Source organism: Oncorhynchus nerka, linkage group LG27 (genome assembly GCF_034236695.1).
Source record: "Oncorhynchus nerka isolate Pitt River linkage group LG27, Oner_Uvic_2.0, whole genome shotgun sequence".
Classification (NCBI taxonomy): domain Eukaryota; kingdom Metazoa; phylum Chordata; class Actinopteri; order Salmoniformes; family Salmonidae; genus Oncorhynchus; species Oncorhynchus nerka.
This window is the reverse complement of record NC_088422.1, coordinates 47247606-47265218: the sequence shown is the minus strand read 5'-3', so window position 1 is coordinate 47265218 and position 17613 is coordinate 47247606.

Here is a 17613-nt window from a genome sequence, read left to right as displayed (position 1 = left end):
AACACGTGGGCAGACGAAGAGAGAGCAGTAGGAGTAGCAGTGTTGTCTGTGGTGATCCATGTTTCCGTCAGTGCCAAGAAGTCGAGGGACTGGAGGGGGCATAGGCTGAGATGAACTCTGCCTTGTTGGCCGCAGATCGGCAGTTCCAGAGGCTACCGGAGACCTGGAACTCCACGTGGGTCGTGCGTGCTGGGACCACCAGATTAGGTGACGCGGCCACGCGGTGTGGAGCGTTTGTATGGTCTGTGCAGAGAGGAGAGAACAGGGATAGACAGACACATAGTTGACAGGCTACACAAGAGGCTACGCTAATGCAAAGGAGATTGGAATGACAAGTGGACTACACGTCTCGAGTGTTCAGAAAGTTAAGCTTACGTAGCAAGAATCTTATTGACTAAAATGATTAAAATGATACAGTACTGCTGAAGTAGGCTAGCTGGCAGAGGCTGCGTTGTTGACTATGTAGGCTAGCTGGCAGTGGCTGCGTTGTTGACACTACACTAATCAAGTCGTTCCGTTGAGTGTAATAGTTTCTACTGTGCTGCTATTCGGGGCTAGCTGGCTAGCTAGCAGTGTTGATTACGTTACGTTGCGTTAAAGAACAACAATAGCTGGCTAGCTAACCTAGGAAATCGCTCTAGACTACACAATTATCTTTGATACAAAGACGGCTATGTAGCTAGCTATGTAGCTAGCTACGATCAAACAAATCAAGCCGTTGTACTGTAATGAAATGAAATGAAAAATGTGATACTACCTGTGGAGCGAGCGAAATGCGAGCCCGGGTTGTTGAGTGCGGAAGTTCTGTTCGGTAGACGTTGGCTAGCTGTTGGCTAGCTAGCAGTGTCTCCTACGTTAAGGACGACAAATAGCTGGCTAGCTAACCTCAGTAAATTAAGATAATCACTCTAAAACTACACACTCTAAACTACACAATTATCTTGGATACGAAGACAGCAAAGACAACTATGTAGCTAGCTAACACTACACTAATCAAGTCGTTCAGTTGAGTGTAATAGTTGTGCTGCTAATCGGTAGACGGTGGACGTTAGCTAGCTGGCTAGCTGCAGGGCAGATAGCAGTGTAGACTGCGTTAGGACGACGAAATACGATAATTACGCAATTATCTATGATACAAAGACGGCTATGTAGCTAGCTAAGAAGAAATTGCTAAGATTAGACAAATCAAACCGTTGTACTATAATGAAATGTAATGAAATGTTATACTACCTGCGGACCGAGTGCGGATGCGACCGCTCGCTCCAACCCGGAAGTTGTATTGACAATTGGAAAATCCTATGACCTCAATTTCTTTTCCCCTGGGTGGTTTGTCCTCAGGGTTTCGCCTGCCATATCAGTTCCGTTATACTCACAGACATTAGTGTAACAGTTTTAGAAACTTTAGAGTGTTTTCTATCCACATCTACCAATTATATGCATAGCCTAGCTTCTGGGCCTGAGTAACAGGCAGTTTACTTTGGGCACGCTTTTCATCTGGAGGTGAAAATACTGCCCCCTACCCAAGAGAGGTTAAGAAAGCTGTTAACCTTTCTGGTTATAACCTTTTTCAGCAAAACAGATCTACCAACGGTGGTGGAATGGCAATCACCTTCAGTGCTCAGTTGTCTCCACTAAGTCTGTCCCCAAACAATTTGATTTGCTGGTTTTAAGCAATGACCTCTTTGTTGACTGTTGCCGGCCTGTACCCTACCTGCCCTAAGCTCTCTCTCCTGAAGTCCTACAGCAATGGGACTCCCTGATTCTTTCTCGGATTATTACCAATCCCACAAATTATGACTCCAAACACCCAGAAAATGCTACGATCCTTGATGTTATCCTCACAATTGATCCTGGTATAAATCCTGGTATAGGTATCAGTCTAGTATTTTCTGTAATGACCTTAGTGATCACTGTTTTACAGCCTGCGTAATGGCTGCTCAGTGAAATGACCTGTCCTGATTTGTCACAGATGCTTGCTAAAAAACTTTAATGAGCAAGCCTTCCTTATTGATCAATGTTTTACAGCCTGTGTAATGGCTGCTCAGTGAAACGACCTGTCCTGATTTGTCATATACCCTTGCCTCTGTAAATTGGTTTAGAATCAGCTTGATTCCCTCTGTTGAAGTGGCTTGGACGTTCTTATTTATATTTGCATTGGTTTTCTTAGCATACACGCCCCCATAAAGAACATTAGAATTAAGAATATTCAGAGTTACTCCACCTCAAGAATTCCATTTCGCGAAAGGCTCGGCACATGCATACTCAGTGTGACTGGCTCTCGTTCCGGAAAATTAGAAATAAGTGCATGCAGGCAGTTCTCTCTCTGTCGGTCTAACCCCAAGAAGTTCTAGAAAATGGTAAAAGACCTGGAGAATAAACCCTCATCCTCACAGCTGCCCATGTCTCTTAATGTTGAATATGTGGTTGTTACTGACAGGGAGCACATGGCTGAGCTCTTTAATCACCACTTCATTAATTCAGGATTCCTATTTGACTCAGTCATGCCTCATTGCCCATCCAACATTTCTTCATTACCCACCTTTTCTAATGCGACAAGCCCCGATGCTCGTCCCTATTTTTCCCCTACCACACTACAATGTTTCTCCCTGCAGGAGTCTGAGGTGCTAACGGAGCTCCTTAAATTTGACCCCAAAAAGCCTTCTTGGTCAGATGGTTTAGATCCTTTCTTATTTAAGGTTGCAGCCTCTATCAACGCCAAGCCTATCTCTGACCTTTATAATTTGTCTCTCCTTTCTGGAGAGGTTCCCATTGATAGGAAGGCAGCGGTGCATTCTTTTTATTTAAAGGAGGAGATCAAGCTAATCCTAACTGTTATAGGCCAATTTCTATTTTGCCCTGTAAATCAAAAATATTTCAAAAACCTTGTCTTTCTTGATGTGTATAGTTTTCTCTCTGGTATGCAATCTAGTTTCCGCTGAGGTTATGGATGTGTCACTGCAACCTCAAAGGTCCTAAATGATGTCACCATTGATTCAAAGCAATGTTGTGCAGATATTTTTATTGACTTGGCCTAAGCTTTCGAAACGGCAGATGATTCCATTCTTGTTGGCTGGCTAAGGAGTATTGGTGTCTCTGAAGGGTATTTTGCCTGGTTTGCGAACTACCTCTCTCAAATAGTGCAGGATATAAAGTCAGAACATCTGCTGTCTCAGCCACTACCTGTCACTAAGGGAGTACCCCATGGCTCGATCCTAGTTCCGAAGCTCTTCTCAATTTACATCAACAACATAGCTCAGGCAGTAGGAAGCTCTCTCATCCATTTATATGCAACAACAAGTGATGTACTGGGCCGTTCGCAGTACCCTCTGTAGCGCCTTACGGTCAAGATGCCGAACAGTTGCCATACCAGGCGGTGATGCAACCTGTCAGGATGCTCTCGATGGTGCAGCTGTAGAACCATTTGAGGATCTGGGGACCCATGCCAAATCTTTTCAGTCTACTGAGGGGGAAAAGTTTTTGTCGTGCCCTCTTCACGGCTGTCTTGGTATGTTTGGACCATGATAGTTCATTGGTGATGTGGACACCAAAGACATTGAAACTCTCGACCCGCTCCACTACACTACAGTTTCATGCAGGGTGGCAATAATATGCCTACTCTATCTGCATAAATGCCAAGCCAAAAGAGGCTCATTAGAATGTCCTAAAGTACCTGGCTGAGAAATTACAGAGGTTCTAAACGGAGGCAGGGCAACAGCCCAGGATACAAGAATAACCATTGCTGGAATCAAGAACAAAATGATAGGAAAAATGCTTTCCACACCTTGTAGTCTATGCCTCGACAAATTGAGGTTGTTCTGAGGGCAAAAGGGTGTGCAACTCAATATTAGGACGGTGTTCCTAATGTTTTGTACACTCAGAGTAAATTATTGTTTGCTTAATGTGTACCTGGTGGAACATGAGCGATTCAGAATTGTTCTATAACAATCCAGCTGTTTGAAATAGCATTATATCTCAATGCAATCGTAAAGTTTTACAAGGAGTTACAACCAAAACAAAAACAAATCAGGAGGACCCAAGGGCATAATCTGGCAAGCCAAACATACATGGCAACATAGAGGTGGAGGGAACATAATCTTGGGGCGGCAGCGTAGCCTTGTGGTTAGAGTGTTGGACTAGTAAACGAAAGGTTGCAAGATTGAATCCCCGAGCTGACAAGGTACAAATCTGTCGTTCTGCCCCTGAACAAGGCAGTTAACACATTGAAAATAAGAATTTGTTCTTAACTGACTTACCTAATTAAATAAAGGTAAAAGAAATACAATTCCAACCCGAGTTAATAGTGCGTAAATGGAACCTAAGTCCCCTTTATGCACTTTACTATACTCGTATTATGATCTTGAATTTAAGCATGAGAATAGCATGCTATTCACCTGCTATCTGTTTGGGGTGGAGATCAAAGAAATAATGGGTGTGGCGGAGGTGTGTCTACAGATACACTGTATTCTGACTTTGACTTAATTCCCTCATAATTCCACCACCTCTGCATGCGATGAAACAATGACTTAGGTAGAGCAACCTCTTGGTTCCAAGTGGAACAACATCTACTTTATTATTTCCATTCTACATGCACTGTAAATTTACAAATTGATAAGAGCACGTTTTCCACAGTGACGTTTATGAAACGCTGGCCTTATAACCTTGCAGGGATGATATTTGGAGATTCAAGCTATAGGCTTCTGTAGCCATGCACAAATGACAGTATAGCACTAAACCTACAGAGTTGATTTATGATTTCTAGATTTCTTATTTATACTTTTCTAACCCTAAATAATATACAAGATCAGAATATTTTTAAATCTACCAATTGGTGCTGAAAAGGAGTCAAATATGCGTGAAAAACCAAGCCACTTGCTGGCCAACAGATTTTCTCGTGTTGGCATCCAATAGGTTTTTCAGTACATTTATCTTCAACCATCACTTTAACACGGTGTACCTTTCATTAGAATGTTGTCAACAGACTCACTAGGATACATAGACAGAACGGGTTCAGAATCAGGATCAATTAAGGAAAACCATATAAATATATGCATATTCGTCTCTGTTTCAGCACCAACTGGGAGATAAAAAAATACTCAGATCTTGGGAAAGTATGTTTGAATCATAAAACAGGTTTGAAAGCCTTTACGCACAAAATACATTGATGAATCAGAAATACAGTGGTTTGATTCATCCTAAAAGTTGCCATATTCTAGTTCAATGCATGAAATATTGGAAGGTGATAAACAGTGTACAATAGGGGTTGAACAATAGTCCTATAACCATTGACGCCTTATCTCCTTCTTTCTCTCACTGGTGGATCCAGATTGGGAGCCCAAGGGCCTGTGAATCTTCAGCTAGGAGTTGCCATAGATTAGCCAACATCCTAGAGAAATACAGTACTGTATGTCCACGTTTATCATGAAGAACACTCACAATGGGACACATTGAATAATATTAACCTTTGTTTACCTGGCATATATAGGCCTAATACATTATCCTATTTTCATATCCATGTTGTAACAAATCTCTGGCTGCAAAATTACTTAAGGTGCCATGACGTGGGAGATTTTGTGAATTTGTCAAAATCTGCACAATACTATTGGCTACCTGTGTGCTGCTACCTGCCCGCCTGTTGCAGGTGTCTTGCTATCAGCACTATGTGCTCTAGCTGCCTATCTGCTGCATTCAATTTGGCTCAAAGTCCAATAAGCCAATTAAGGTGGAACCAATTCAAAACTATATTCTAGCTGAGAGCACCATGCCCTGTGCCTAACGGTTATGTTGTAATTATCTCCTTTACTATGTGTGAGTCCCAAATATTCACTTTGTAGTGCACTACTTTTTATTAGGTACCATAGAGCACTGGTCAAAAGTAGGGCACTATGTAGGGAATAGGGTGCCATTTTGGACAGACTGACTGGGCTGATAGTGACCTAAAACCCTCCTATCTCGGGGGCGCGAGAGTTGGCAGGGAGGCAAGGGTTGGCAGGGAGAAAGAGAGGGGGAGTTTCAAAAACAAAAGTTTGTTAAAGCTGTATGGGCGGACATTTTTACAGGCATCATTTTCAAGGTGTCGTGAGCACTTTATAAGGAAGAGTGACTTTAATGGGATTCTATGGATGCATCCCAAATGGCCCTACTTTTGACCAGTGCCATTTGGGAAGCATCCTACTTGTGTGGTAGTCGAGGCTGTTAAGTCCTTATACAAACACAAATGAAATGCAAAATCAAATGTCCTTGTTTCACAACATGAATCCCACCGAAGCATACAGTGCATTAGGAAAGTATTCAGACCCCCTTCCATTTTCCAGCCTTATTCTAACATTTTCGCAAATTTATTACAAATAAAACAGAAATACCTTATTGAGATAAGTACTCAGACCCTTTGTCACGAGACTCGACATTGAGCTCAGTTGCATCCTGTTTCCATTGATCATCCTTGAGATGTTTCTACAACTTGATTGGAGTCCATCTGTGGTAAATTCAATTGATTGGACATGATTTTGAAAGGCACACACCTGTTTATGTAAGAGCAAAAACCAAGCAATGAGGTCAAAGGGCCACGCTTCCTGCAATCCAGGACCTCTATATCTCTTTACCCGCAAAACACCAGTCTCAACGTCAACAGTTAATAGGCAACTCTGGGATGCTGGCCTCCTAGGCAGAGTTGCAAAGAAAAAGCCATATCTGAGACTGGCCAATAAAAATAAAAGATTAAGATGGGCAAAATAACACAGACATTGGACAGAGGAACTCTGCCTAGAAGGCCAGCATCCCAGAGTGGATGTCAGTTGCCAGTTGAGGACTTGTGAGGTGTTTGTTTATCAAACTAGACACTATAATGTATTTGTTCTGTTGCTCAGTTGTGCACCGGGGCCTCCCACTCCACTTTTTATTCTGGTTAGAGCCAGTTTGCGCTGTTCTGTGAAGGGAGTAGTACACAGAGATGTACGAGATCTTCAGTTTCTTGGCCATTTCTCGCATGGAATAGCCTTCATTTCTCAGAACAAGAATAGACTGATGAGTTTCAGAAGTAAGGTCTTTGTTTCTAGCCATTTTGAGCCTGCAATGCTGATGCTCCAGATATTCAACTAGTCTAAAGAAAGCCAGTTTTATTGCTTCTTTAATCAGACAAACAGTTTTCAGCTGTGCTAACATAATTACAAAAGGGTTTTATAATGATCAATTAGCCTTTTAAAATGCTAAACCTGCATTAGCTAACACAACGTGCCATTGGAACACAGGAGTGATGGTTGATGATAATGGGCCTCTGTACGCCTATGTAGATATTCCATTAAAAAATCAGCTGTTTCCAGCTACAATAGTCATTTACAACATTAACAATGTCTACACTGTATTTCTGATCAATTTTATGTTATTTTAATTGACCAAAAAAATGTGCTTTTCTTTAAAAAACAAGGGCATTTCTTCGTGACCCCAAACTTTTGAACGTGTACAACGTGTACATGTACATATTACCTCAATTACGTCAAAACTTGTGCCCCTGCAGATGGACTCTGTACCAGTACAGGTTGACCTTCCAACAGGACAACAACCCTAAGCACACAGTCAAGACAATGCAGGAGTGGCTTTGGGACAAGTCTCTGAATGTCCTTGAGTGGCCCAGCCAGAGGCCAGACTTGAACAACTATCTCTGGAGAGACCTGAAAATAGCTGTGCAGCGACGCTCCCCGTCTATCCTGACAGAGCTTGAGAGGATCTGCAGAGAAGATTGGGAGAAATTCCCCAATTACAGGTGTGCCAAGCTTGTAGTGTCATTCCCAAGAAGACTCGAGGCTGTAATCGCTGCCAAAGGTGTTTCAACAAAGTACTGAGTAAAGGGTCTGAATAAAAAATGTTTTTTTTTTGCAAAAATGTCAAACAAAAAAAATCAGTTTTTGCTTTTTCATTATGAGGTATTGTGTGTAGAAAAAAACCATTTCATAAATGTTATAATAAGGCTATATCGTAACAAAATGTGGAATAGGTCAAGGGGTCTGAAGACTTTCCGAATGCACTGTATATACACTAACGTCGTTGTGTTCTTACTAAATTATGAGTATTGATTTCGAGCATCACCAATGGCACCCTATTCCCTATATAGTACACTACTTTTGACCAAGGGGCCCATCCAGAGCCCTTATGGGACCTAATCAAAAGTAATGCATTATGTAGGAAATAGGGGGCCATTTGGGACACATTCTGGGTCTCAGAAACAGATTAAGATTAAGATAAAATAAATATAGACAAAAGTTTTCACTGTCTCAAAAAAAGAATGTTGTTCTAGCTAACCAAAAATAAGTTTGTCTACATAAAGAAGAATGTTAAAGACCAAATCTTTTTGGAGGCATTTGTTCTTTTTAGTTGAGTCAAGCCTCACCCCGAGGTTTTCATAAAATATGTAGGAACAAAGTATTACCTTCCTACCCTACTTATTTTCTATTCTTTTATTTTTTCCAAATTCAGTATTTACTGTGTTTTGAATCATACTGTACAAAGGACACTGTAAACGTGTGAACAACATTGATCAGTGTTATTTCCTCATAGTTTCTTGTTTAAAATAAAATCTATATAGGTACTATTTGATTTAAAAGGTACTTATAAATTAAATCAGCCTAACAAAGACCGTTCCAAACCTCTGCTAGTTTTGAGTTGTATCCTCCCCACTCAGATCACTCCCAGACAGTCCTAGCAAAATCCTTGCTGAAAATGTAGTTTTTTTGACAAATGACTGTTTTTGTACATTTGTATGGAAAACTATTACATTAAGGTACTTAATTTCTACCGGGAAATTAGTTCATAGTGATATAAAAATGGCTGCATTAGCCCTTTAACCCTTATTTTACCAGGTAAGTTGACTGAGAACACATTCTCATTTACAGTAACGACCTGGCCTTTCCACTGGAAAGCAATCATATCTGCCTAGTTTGAGTGTTTACAACACTACAAATCTACTGCTCTGACAAAAGTCAGATCCGCACAGAGCAGAGCTCCAATAGCATGCCTTGTTGGTGTTGGTCCACCGAGGCTGTTGGCAGAGAGAGGATTATGGGTGTCTGTGTCTGTGTCTGGGCCACTGGAGGAGGAGCTGGCACAGAAAGGAGACGGGAGAGTGATGTGTTGGGAGGAGACCCGCAGGCGCAGGGCTCCTCTTCTCCTCTCCTAATCTTCTCCAGCTAGGAGACGAAAGAGTAGGGAAACAGCCGTCAGGGTTGGCAAGCTGAGTCTGGGAGAGGAGACTCTAGGAGGCCGGGACAAGAGAGGCTCTGGGTGGCTGTGGAGGAGTGGATCATCCCTCCGGGAGCAGAGAGAGAGAGGGGGGGGGGGGGTAGATAGAGAGGAAGAGAGAAAGGAAAGAGGGATGGAGGAAGACAAGCATATATAGAGAGGTGGAGAGATGCAGGGAGAGAGAGGTAAGGGGAATATATATAGAGGGGGGTAGAGACAGAGAAACTGTGTTGTGCAGCCATCTAGCCTATGCACTGATCCAGAACGTTACAGTGGCAGCTGGGAATAAAGAGAGGGAAGAAAAAGAGGAAGGAGGAGGAGCGGTTTGGTGTCTGAAGAAGGGTTTTTCTTCATTCGATTTGAGAGTTTCCTTTGATGTGCAGTGCACATAAACGCATACATAAGAATCACCCGCTCTTTTCTGTCCAGACACATACTCCAGGTCAGATTTAAACACCTCTTGAATTGTATCTGCCTCCAATAACTTTGTAGACACACTTACATCGAAGCCAGATGAATAAACTGGTATTTTTAATTCATTCAAATTGTGAAGAGAATCATATTCTGGTCTATATATCAAAGTTGTGCTGACAACCTCATGATACTCAAAATAAGTTGTGAGGGGGTATGAGACTACACACATTACAGAGAAGCTACTTGCAGAGTCACTTAAAGTGAGGGATTTAAATTCATGAGCTCCATTCCCAGACTATGTACAAAGGCTTCAAAAGACACATGAATATGGTGAATCCAAACTTCTGTGGACATCATATCAATGTTTGTCGATGTTGTATATAGCAAACAATTCTGCAATATTTATGGTAACACGTGAACAGATACTTTTTTCCACACCTGTAGATATGGAGAGGTGGCATATCTACCCCAACCAGATTGCATGAGAATGGCAGCATAAATACACTACAAAGAAACTGAGGCCTACATGGTCTCAGCTCACACAACACAACAGCATGCAAGACAAAACAAACAACACAGGTGTAGCACGGAAACAAATCTCGCATTACACTGCACTGTGTGAACAAGAGAAGTGGTGGTGGGAAAACGACCCAAAATTGGATTGAGAACAAACTATTTCCCCTCCAAAATTACAACGACCTCCACTGGCTGAGAAATGCGTGCATTTTAGCATTTGAGTCACTTTTCAAAAGTTTCTAAAAGTTCCAAATACATTTTTAGAAGTAGCTAAATTTGTTGCTAGGTGCTGTTTGAAGAGAAAGTTGCCAGGGTAGTCTGAAAAGTTGCTAAGTTGGCATCACTGGTTCTGAAGGTAGATGTGCAGGTGTCTGCAGACTTGAGCTACACGAACAATTGGGAAGTGCTTGGGGAATTTTGTCCCGGTCAGAAATGTCCCAAAAAATTATTGTCTGCAAAAGTAAAAAGGACTATTTTATGTGAATGAATGAGGAGGCGGAAGTGTGTTCTGTTCTTAGAAAATCATTTGAAATTGACAAGTTGAAACAGCCAATAAATAAAAACAGGCTGCGTGCCTTGGTTTGAGGGCAGCGCGGATTAAATGTACTGTTGCGTAACAATCACATTCTGGAATGGAGAGAACGTTCTAACATCACATACATAAAAAAAACTCACGCTGGGGTGACCGTTAGAGATATTTGGAACTCAAGTATGAAAGGGTTATCCTCTGGTGTAGCCTCTCAGCTATGACACACCTCAGGTCTCTATTACAACTAATGATTAATAACATTTAAAGTTCAGAAATCCAAACCTATCAATTGTTATGACCCTGACATGTGGCAAGCATGTTCTCTCCCACTCACATATGGTACTCTGTCATGATTCGTATTAAGTCAGAGGTGTTCAAATCACCTCTATCACCTCACTTGAGTTCCAATGGTACTGTAACACTGAAATACTGTCCACAGAAGTAGCCATGCTCTTTGTATAAGAAATTCAAAGCATCAGCATCTGTAGCCTGGAAATCTAAACTGAATCACACTGTGTTTCATTAATGTTAGTCAGATCTCTCCAATATCGATGAACTTGTTTGGCAAAACGCTCTTAACAAGTTTCCAATGATTCAAAATGCATTAAAGCTCTTTTATCCGACTAGCCTGCTAAATTAAGGAACACTCCAGCAACACGATGTATGTATCTATCCGCATCCAACAGACTAATTGGGCCCTTGGTATTTATCTACTTTACAGTACGAACCCAACGAGTAACCCCAGAAATTAAATGGGAGGTGCTATTGGATCTGCCGTCCTTGTGATCCATCTGCGGACGCTGTCTCCAGGTTCATTACACTAGTGAGAGGAGAGAGAAAAGAAGGGAGACAGAGAGATAGTTGAGTTGAGTGCATGTGAAATTAAATCAGAAAACAAGTTATAACCATTAGATCCTTATTTGAAATAAAATTATTTGAAGATTAGCCATGCCAGAAACTTAATTTAGAATTTATTGAGACATAAGGACTCAACAAATAAATGGAGTGTATTCCAATCCCAGAGTCAGTGTCCAATTCACTCAATGGTAATGTGGCTCTTCACAGTTTTTTGGATTTAGTGACTTTGGGAAATGTGTGCGTTTCTATCAAAATAAGTGCCTTATTACATTATAATAGTTTCTGTATGCCGTTTCTACTGTAGCTCACTGTGTGTATGGAGCATAATATATGGGTGTATATTCCTTATAACTGCGGACACGCGAGGTAACGCTACTCATTTCATAACCTTTATGGTGTTATATTCAATCGTGCTTATGTAATGTATACTCACCCCATTCCGTACAAATGTGTGTAACCGCGACATTCAAACGAGGCTGCAATGAAAACGAATGGGACTGTAGTGACTGTGTTGGCATAAAAATCCGGGGTGTGAACTACATTTCAATTCAGCGTTGATTGACATGGTAATGGACTAACAGTATTGGAGAAAAGATGAAACTGACCCCTCTGAGGCTGTACGTTACATCGTGACGTGTCACTAGGTAATGTACAGCGCGCATTTGCAACTCATTTTGTGCTGTACAGCGTCTTTCCACCAGGAGTAGCTGTTCTCTCGCAGATTAAAATGATGCTTCACCATATACACTTGTAAGAAAACTTCATTATTCATGATTTATGTCTAAATTAATATAATTATTGTTAATATTAAGCTAATATTTCATGACAAGGGGGCCAATTGCATTTTTTTTGCACGTCATTACTGCGAGCCATCATGACACTCAAAAGCCGGAACAGCTGCAGTTCACTTGTGAGGCTAACGTTAAGCGCAGCCCTAAATCCCTCTTACAATTCGACACAAACCTTCAAACAGGTATATGATGAGACATTACATAATCTCTTTGTTGGATAAATCAGGTGAAAAAACCTGTTTCTTCACACAACATATTTCCCCCTTTCAAGATCACTTCGTAGCCTTCGCTCAACATTTTTAAAAAGACCTGACGAAGCTCATTGCCTTCGTGAATTATGCAGAGAGGGGCATCATGATGGTCTCGTCATTAATTTTGTTGGAAAGGGGAGAAATTGTGCTTTACATTGGCATTGATATTACAGTTGATCTGGAAGTATTACGTTTTTTTAGGCGTAAACATAAGGTCAATTGTACGGACCAAGGCAAATGTACAAAAGTGAGTGAGTTTACGTTAACTAGCTACATTCTTCTATTAGCTCTGTAAAACAATGCTAATTGCAAAAGAGAAGTATTAGCTTGTGTTGTATTTTGAAGCTACCCTGGCCTTATGACTCCCAAGTGGAGCAGCGGTCTATGGCACTGCATCTCAGTGCTAGAGGCATCACTACAGACACCCTGGTTCGAATCCAGGCTGTATCACAAACGGCCATGATTTGGAGTCCCGTAAGGCAGCGCACAATTGGCCATCCGAGTTTGGCTGGTGTTGGCGGCTATTGTAAATAATAATTTGTTGTTAAATGACTTGCCTAGTTAAATAAAGGTTAAATACATAAAAAAATATATGACCATGGTTTGTTTTCACTTGGCCTATTTAGCATAGCTCTGTTCTGCCCCCTTGCAGAGCTTAAAAGTTACTGTTTCTTACCGTTCTAACTCAAATTTGTCATTTTGTCATTGCAATATACTATTTTTATAGCAGTGTTTATTATGTTAGTTCTTTATAATATTGTTTTATTGCTATGTATTCTAATTAGGAATAATTCCTCTTTATTCTGTACTTTCAGAAACCACAAACAATATTTGCCAATATCAGAACTGGAACTGGAGCTGGACATCTTTTGAGCTGAAGATTGAGGCCAGCTTTTGTATGCTAGTGTACACTCCTGAACAGTTTTACTGGATGAAAACACTTATATGTAAATTACAATATGTAATAGTTGTCTACTTTATTGCAGAATTGGTGGTGGTTGGATGAACAACAACAAAAACTTGTTTTACTAGGGGGGGGGGAAACTGAATACGCATAGCCCATATTTCATATTCATTCATTGACTGAACAACAACTCTGGCCTGCTCGCCTCCCTACCACTGAGGAAGTACAGTTCCCGCGCAGCCCAGTCAAAACTGTTCGCTGCTCTGGCCCCCCAATGGTGGAACAAACTCCCTCACGACGCCAGGACAGCGGAGTCAATCACCACCTTCCGGAGACACCTGAAACCCCACCTCTTTCAGGAATACCTAGGATAGGATAAAGTAATCCTTCTCACCCCCTTAAAAGATTTAGATGCACTATTGTAAAGTGGCTGTTCCACTGGATGTCTTAAGGTGAACGCACCAATTTGTAAGTCGCTCTGGATAAGAGCGTCTGCTAAATGACTTAAATGTAAATGTAATGTAACTGCACCCCCCCCTCCCCCAACACCTCTAAAGACATAGTATCATGGCAGGTCACCTGTCAGGTCAGTCAATCACTAATTGCTTCAGATGTGCTCAATTGGGCTTGAGCATATGATTCTCCCCAAAGCATGGTGAAATACATAGAGGTGTATCACAAGCTAAACACATGTATTTTGTCAACTTCCTCTGCTTACTTCTCCTGGTGCCAGATAGGCAGACTTTGCAGTGCCTCCGTGTGTGACTACCTTGAGCAGCAGTTTGAGTGACTCTGCAGGGAAAATGCCGTGCAGTGAGGCGTAGGGGATTGTCCGCAGCAGGACGACCCCCAGTGGATGGGCTCCGAGGGTTGTGGTGCTCCTCCAGCAGCTCTCACATGAGGTTCTCTCTGTACTTTTGGTAGGTAATTACTTTACCTATGAGGGAGTGGGGAGGATGAGGGAAGGGAGAGAATGAGGCAGTGGGTAGATGGGTGAGATATTGTCACTATAATTGCATAATGGAACTGTATGTGATTTGTATGTGAACTGTACGTCAAATTACAAAAATACCTTGTTCAGTAACCATCTCACCTGTTAGTTGACAGTGAATTATGTGGCCATTGAGGGCAGCAGTGTCGATCAGATGGAAAAATATCTTCTTATACCACTTGGTCATTTTCCAAGTGTATTCCACAAAGCTGTTTATCATGTCCGCCTTATCCACTGCCCACATTTTGAGGTTATAGTCAAGCACACAGTCTGGTTTGATTTTTGGACCACCTTCAGATGGTCCACCTTCCCTGTGGCCGACATGGTTGCTGTATGGACAGTGGAGAGGACATGGACGTCTCGTTTGCCATGCCACTTTACTGCCAGCTGTTGTCCATTCTCCTTGAACTCCCCTTTCTCCATCTTCCTGCATCCGAATACCGACATCCCCTTCCTGTTTCGACCTGACTGTGCCACCGGCCCCTGTGCTACATACATAAACAACAACACTGAATGGTTCAGAGTGGGAGTGAGAGGTTATGTGATTGACTGCCAGCACGCGCAACTTGTATCAATAAATCACCATCAGAAAATGTTTTGTATGATAATTATTTATATATTTACTGTTTTATGCACGTTGTCAATTACCGGTGACAAATCATGCATTCCAATTCTTACATAGGTTGAAATGGGCACATGTTATGTGTGTAAAATACTTTTTTGAAGGTTGTACTGATTATGAGCTAAGCTAATTTCAGCTGTGTGTGGAGCCATGTTTGTTGACATACAATGCATTCTCGGTTTCATGTAATCATCTGTAAGGCCAAAGATCTTATAACAAAATGAGGCGAGTAAGGGTTCAATCATTTTTTGAGAAGTTCTGGAAATGAATGGTGGGATGTGAACAATGGTAGACGACACACCCCCTTCAACATGCATACTTTAAACAGACCAAACTGTTGTCTTTTCTTATTATATTTGGTTTCTGTGAGGGAAAAGAAGCAAGGTAGCATGCAGAAACTACCCATCGTCTGATTATTTTAGATTTCTGGAGAGTGTTTTACTCAATTATTTCGATCAATGGTGAGCTCACCCGTGATGTGATTAATTATAAATAGTCATTTCTATTAGCTAATTCATATTGTAGTTTATGTCAGCCGAGAGATATACAAATATGACGGCTTGTGTTACGTCAATCTTTCCTCAGTTAGCGCTAGGACAAATGTAGCCTACATTTTTCCAGATTGGATGATTGTGTTATGCTGCAGATACTTCTGTGAATGTTGGAACATTGCATCCAAAAATAAACTGCTCACATTCTGGACATAACTTTGTAAGGAATGTGTTGGTGCAAAATGTTTCTGAAAAAACAGTTGTGGCCAGCTCAAATGCTGATTGTCGCTTCATTCGAAACTGGACGTTGTAATGAAGCATTCTAATCACACCGATTTGATCGTAAGCTACAGGGACCACTGTAGAATGATCACACCCGCGTGTTGGTACGTGTGAAAAGGTTAATGTAAGAAGAAGGTATATGGTAGGGCAGGCATTGATAAGGGGAGAGGGCCATGGATTAGTGATGAAGGGGGTCGAGGTCCGGTCACATTAAGGGGAGAAAGAAATATTTATGGTCCGTATCACTTAGTTTCATGCCTAGCAATAAAGATACAATGTTTGTTCAGATTTGTAGAAGGAGACTCAGTATAGGAGAAAGGGTTAAATATCAGTGCTTGTGTGCATGCCTTTGTCTAATGCAGCTGTATTGACCCCTTTGGGAAGAAAAAAACTTGGTTTGAGCTTTCATAGTGTCCGTTGAGTTTTTATAGAACCTAACACAATGTTAACACTGCATGACTTTTTCAGAAAATCTGCTTTCCTCCACCATTGTGTGTCACAGAATTGTTTAATGACAGTTTCCAATGTCAACATCAACCTTACAAAACAAACAGAACATATCCCACCTACATCTCATCATCTTTCCCCAGAGAATTAGTCACTTGCAAAGTCAAGGTTACTGTGTATGTTTTCAATATAAACCTACTTGATTCATCTTATGTTGAGATAGCCAAAGAGCCATGTTTTTCAGTATCATGTGGGGTGACTGTACTCTCATTAATAGCTCACGGCAATGTAGCAACTCGTGGGATTTTTGCCAAACTTTTGTTTCACATCTAAAACTTTGGTTGCCTGCCTGAAGACAAACCAGAAAACGTCTGAGTGTGATATTTCTAATAAGCACAACTTATTTGAAAGAAGTAGTAACTCTTCACAGCAACAGTTGTATTTGAAGACTTTGATAGCTTTTATCCCCCGTAGCTTAGAGCAAAAACTTTTATGTGGAACTCATGCAAGGATCCTTTAGGAGAAGTGCCAGTGATGTTTGACACACTGACACTCTAGCAGTGTTGGGGAGTACACAACAAAAATGGGTTGTTTGTATGACCCAATTGCTGGGTCGCAGGTTTTGGGTCATTTTATTGGGTCATCTTTGGTTGTGGCAGGACAATTGACCCAATGTTGGGTTATTGAGATAGACACAGCCAGTGTAGGCAATTCTGACAATCCAGCATTGAGTCAATAATCCGCAATACACCACACTGTGTGGGAGCGAATGAGGATTTGCAACGAAAGTGTTCAGTGTTTGTTGGCCTTTCAACAGACAGAGGGGCAAGGCATAGTGGCTGACTGAAACACGTAAGTAACTAACGTTACTAGCTAACATTAATTTACAAATGCTACATTATTTTTTTCCTTCACATTATAGACAACATTTTATTAGACACATTTACATTTGTTGGCAGAAAGCTGGACCAAAACAGCTATTTTCCTGTGATGTGGTAACATTAGCTAGCTAGCTACCTATTGATTTACCTCACATTATCTACATGTTAGCCTCACTATCTTATTAAAACCTCTTTATTTTGCAGCAATATATTATTATATAGACCTCTGACTTCCCAGTTAGTTAGGCTAGCAAACATTGGCACTATCTTTGCTAATGTTAGCTAAGTGAACGGGTTCAACTTGGTACCACTAGCTTGATAACTTAGCTGGTTAGCTAATTTAGCTTACTTTACCTGTAGCCAGCTTAATTTCTGTAGTACTGTAGCTAGTCTCATGTGAGTAATAAC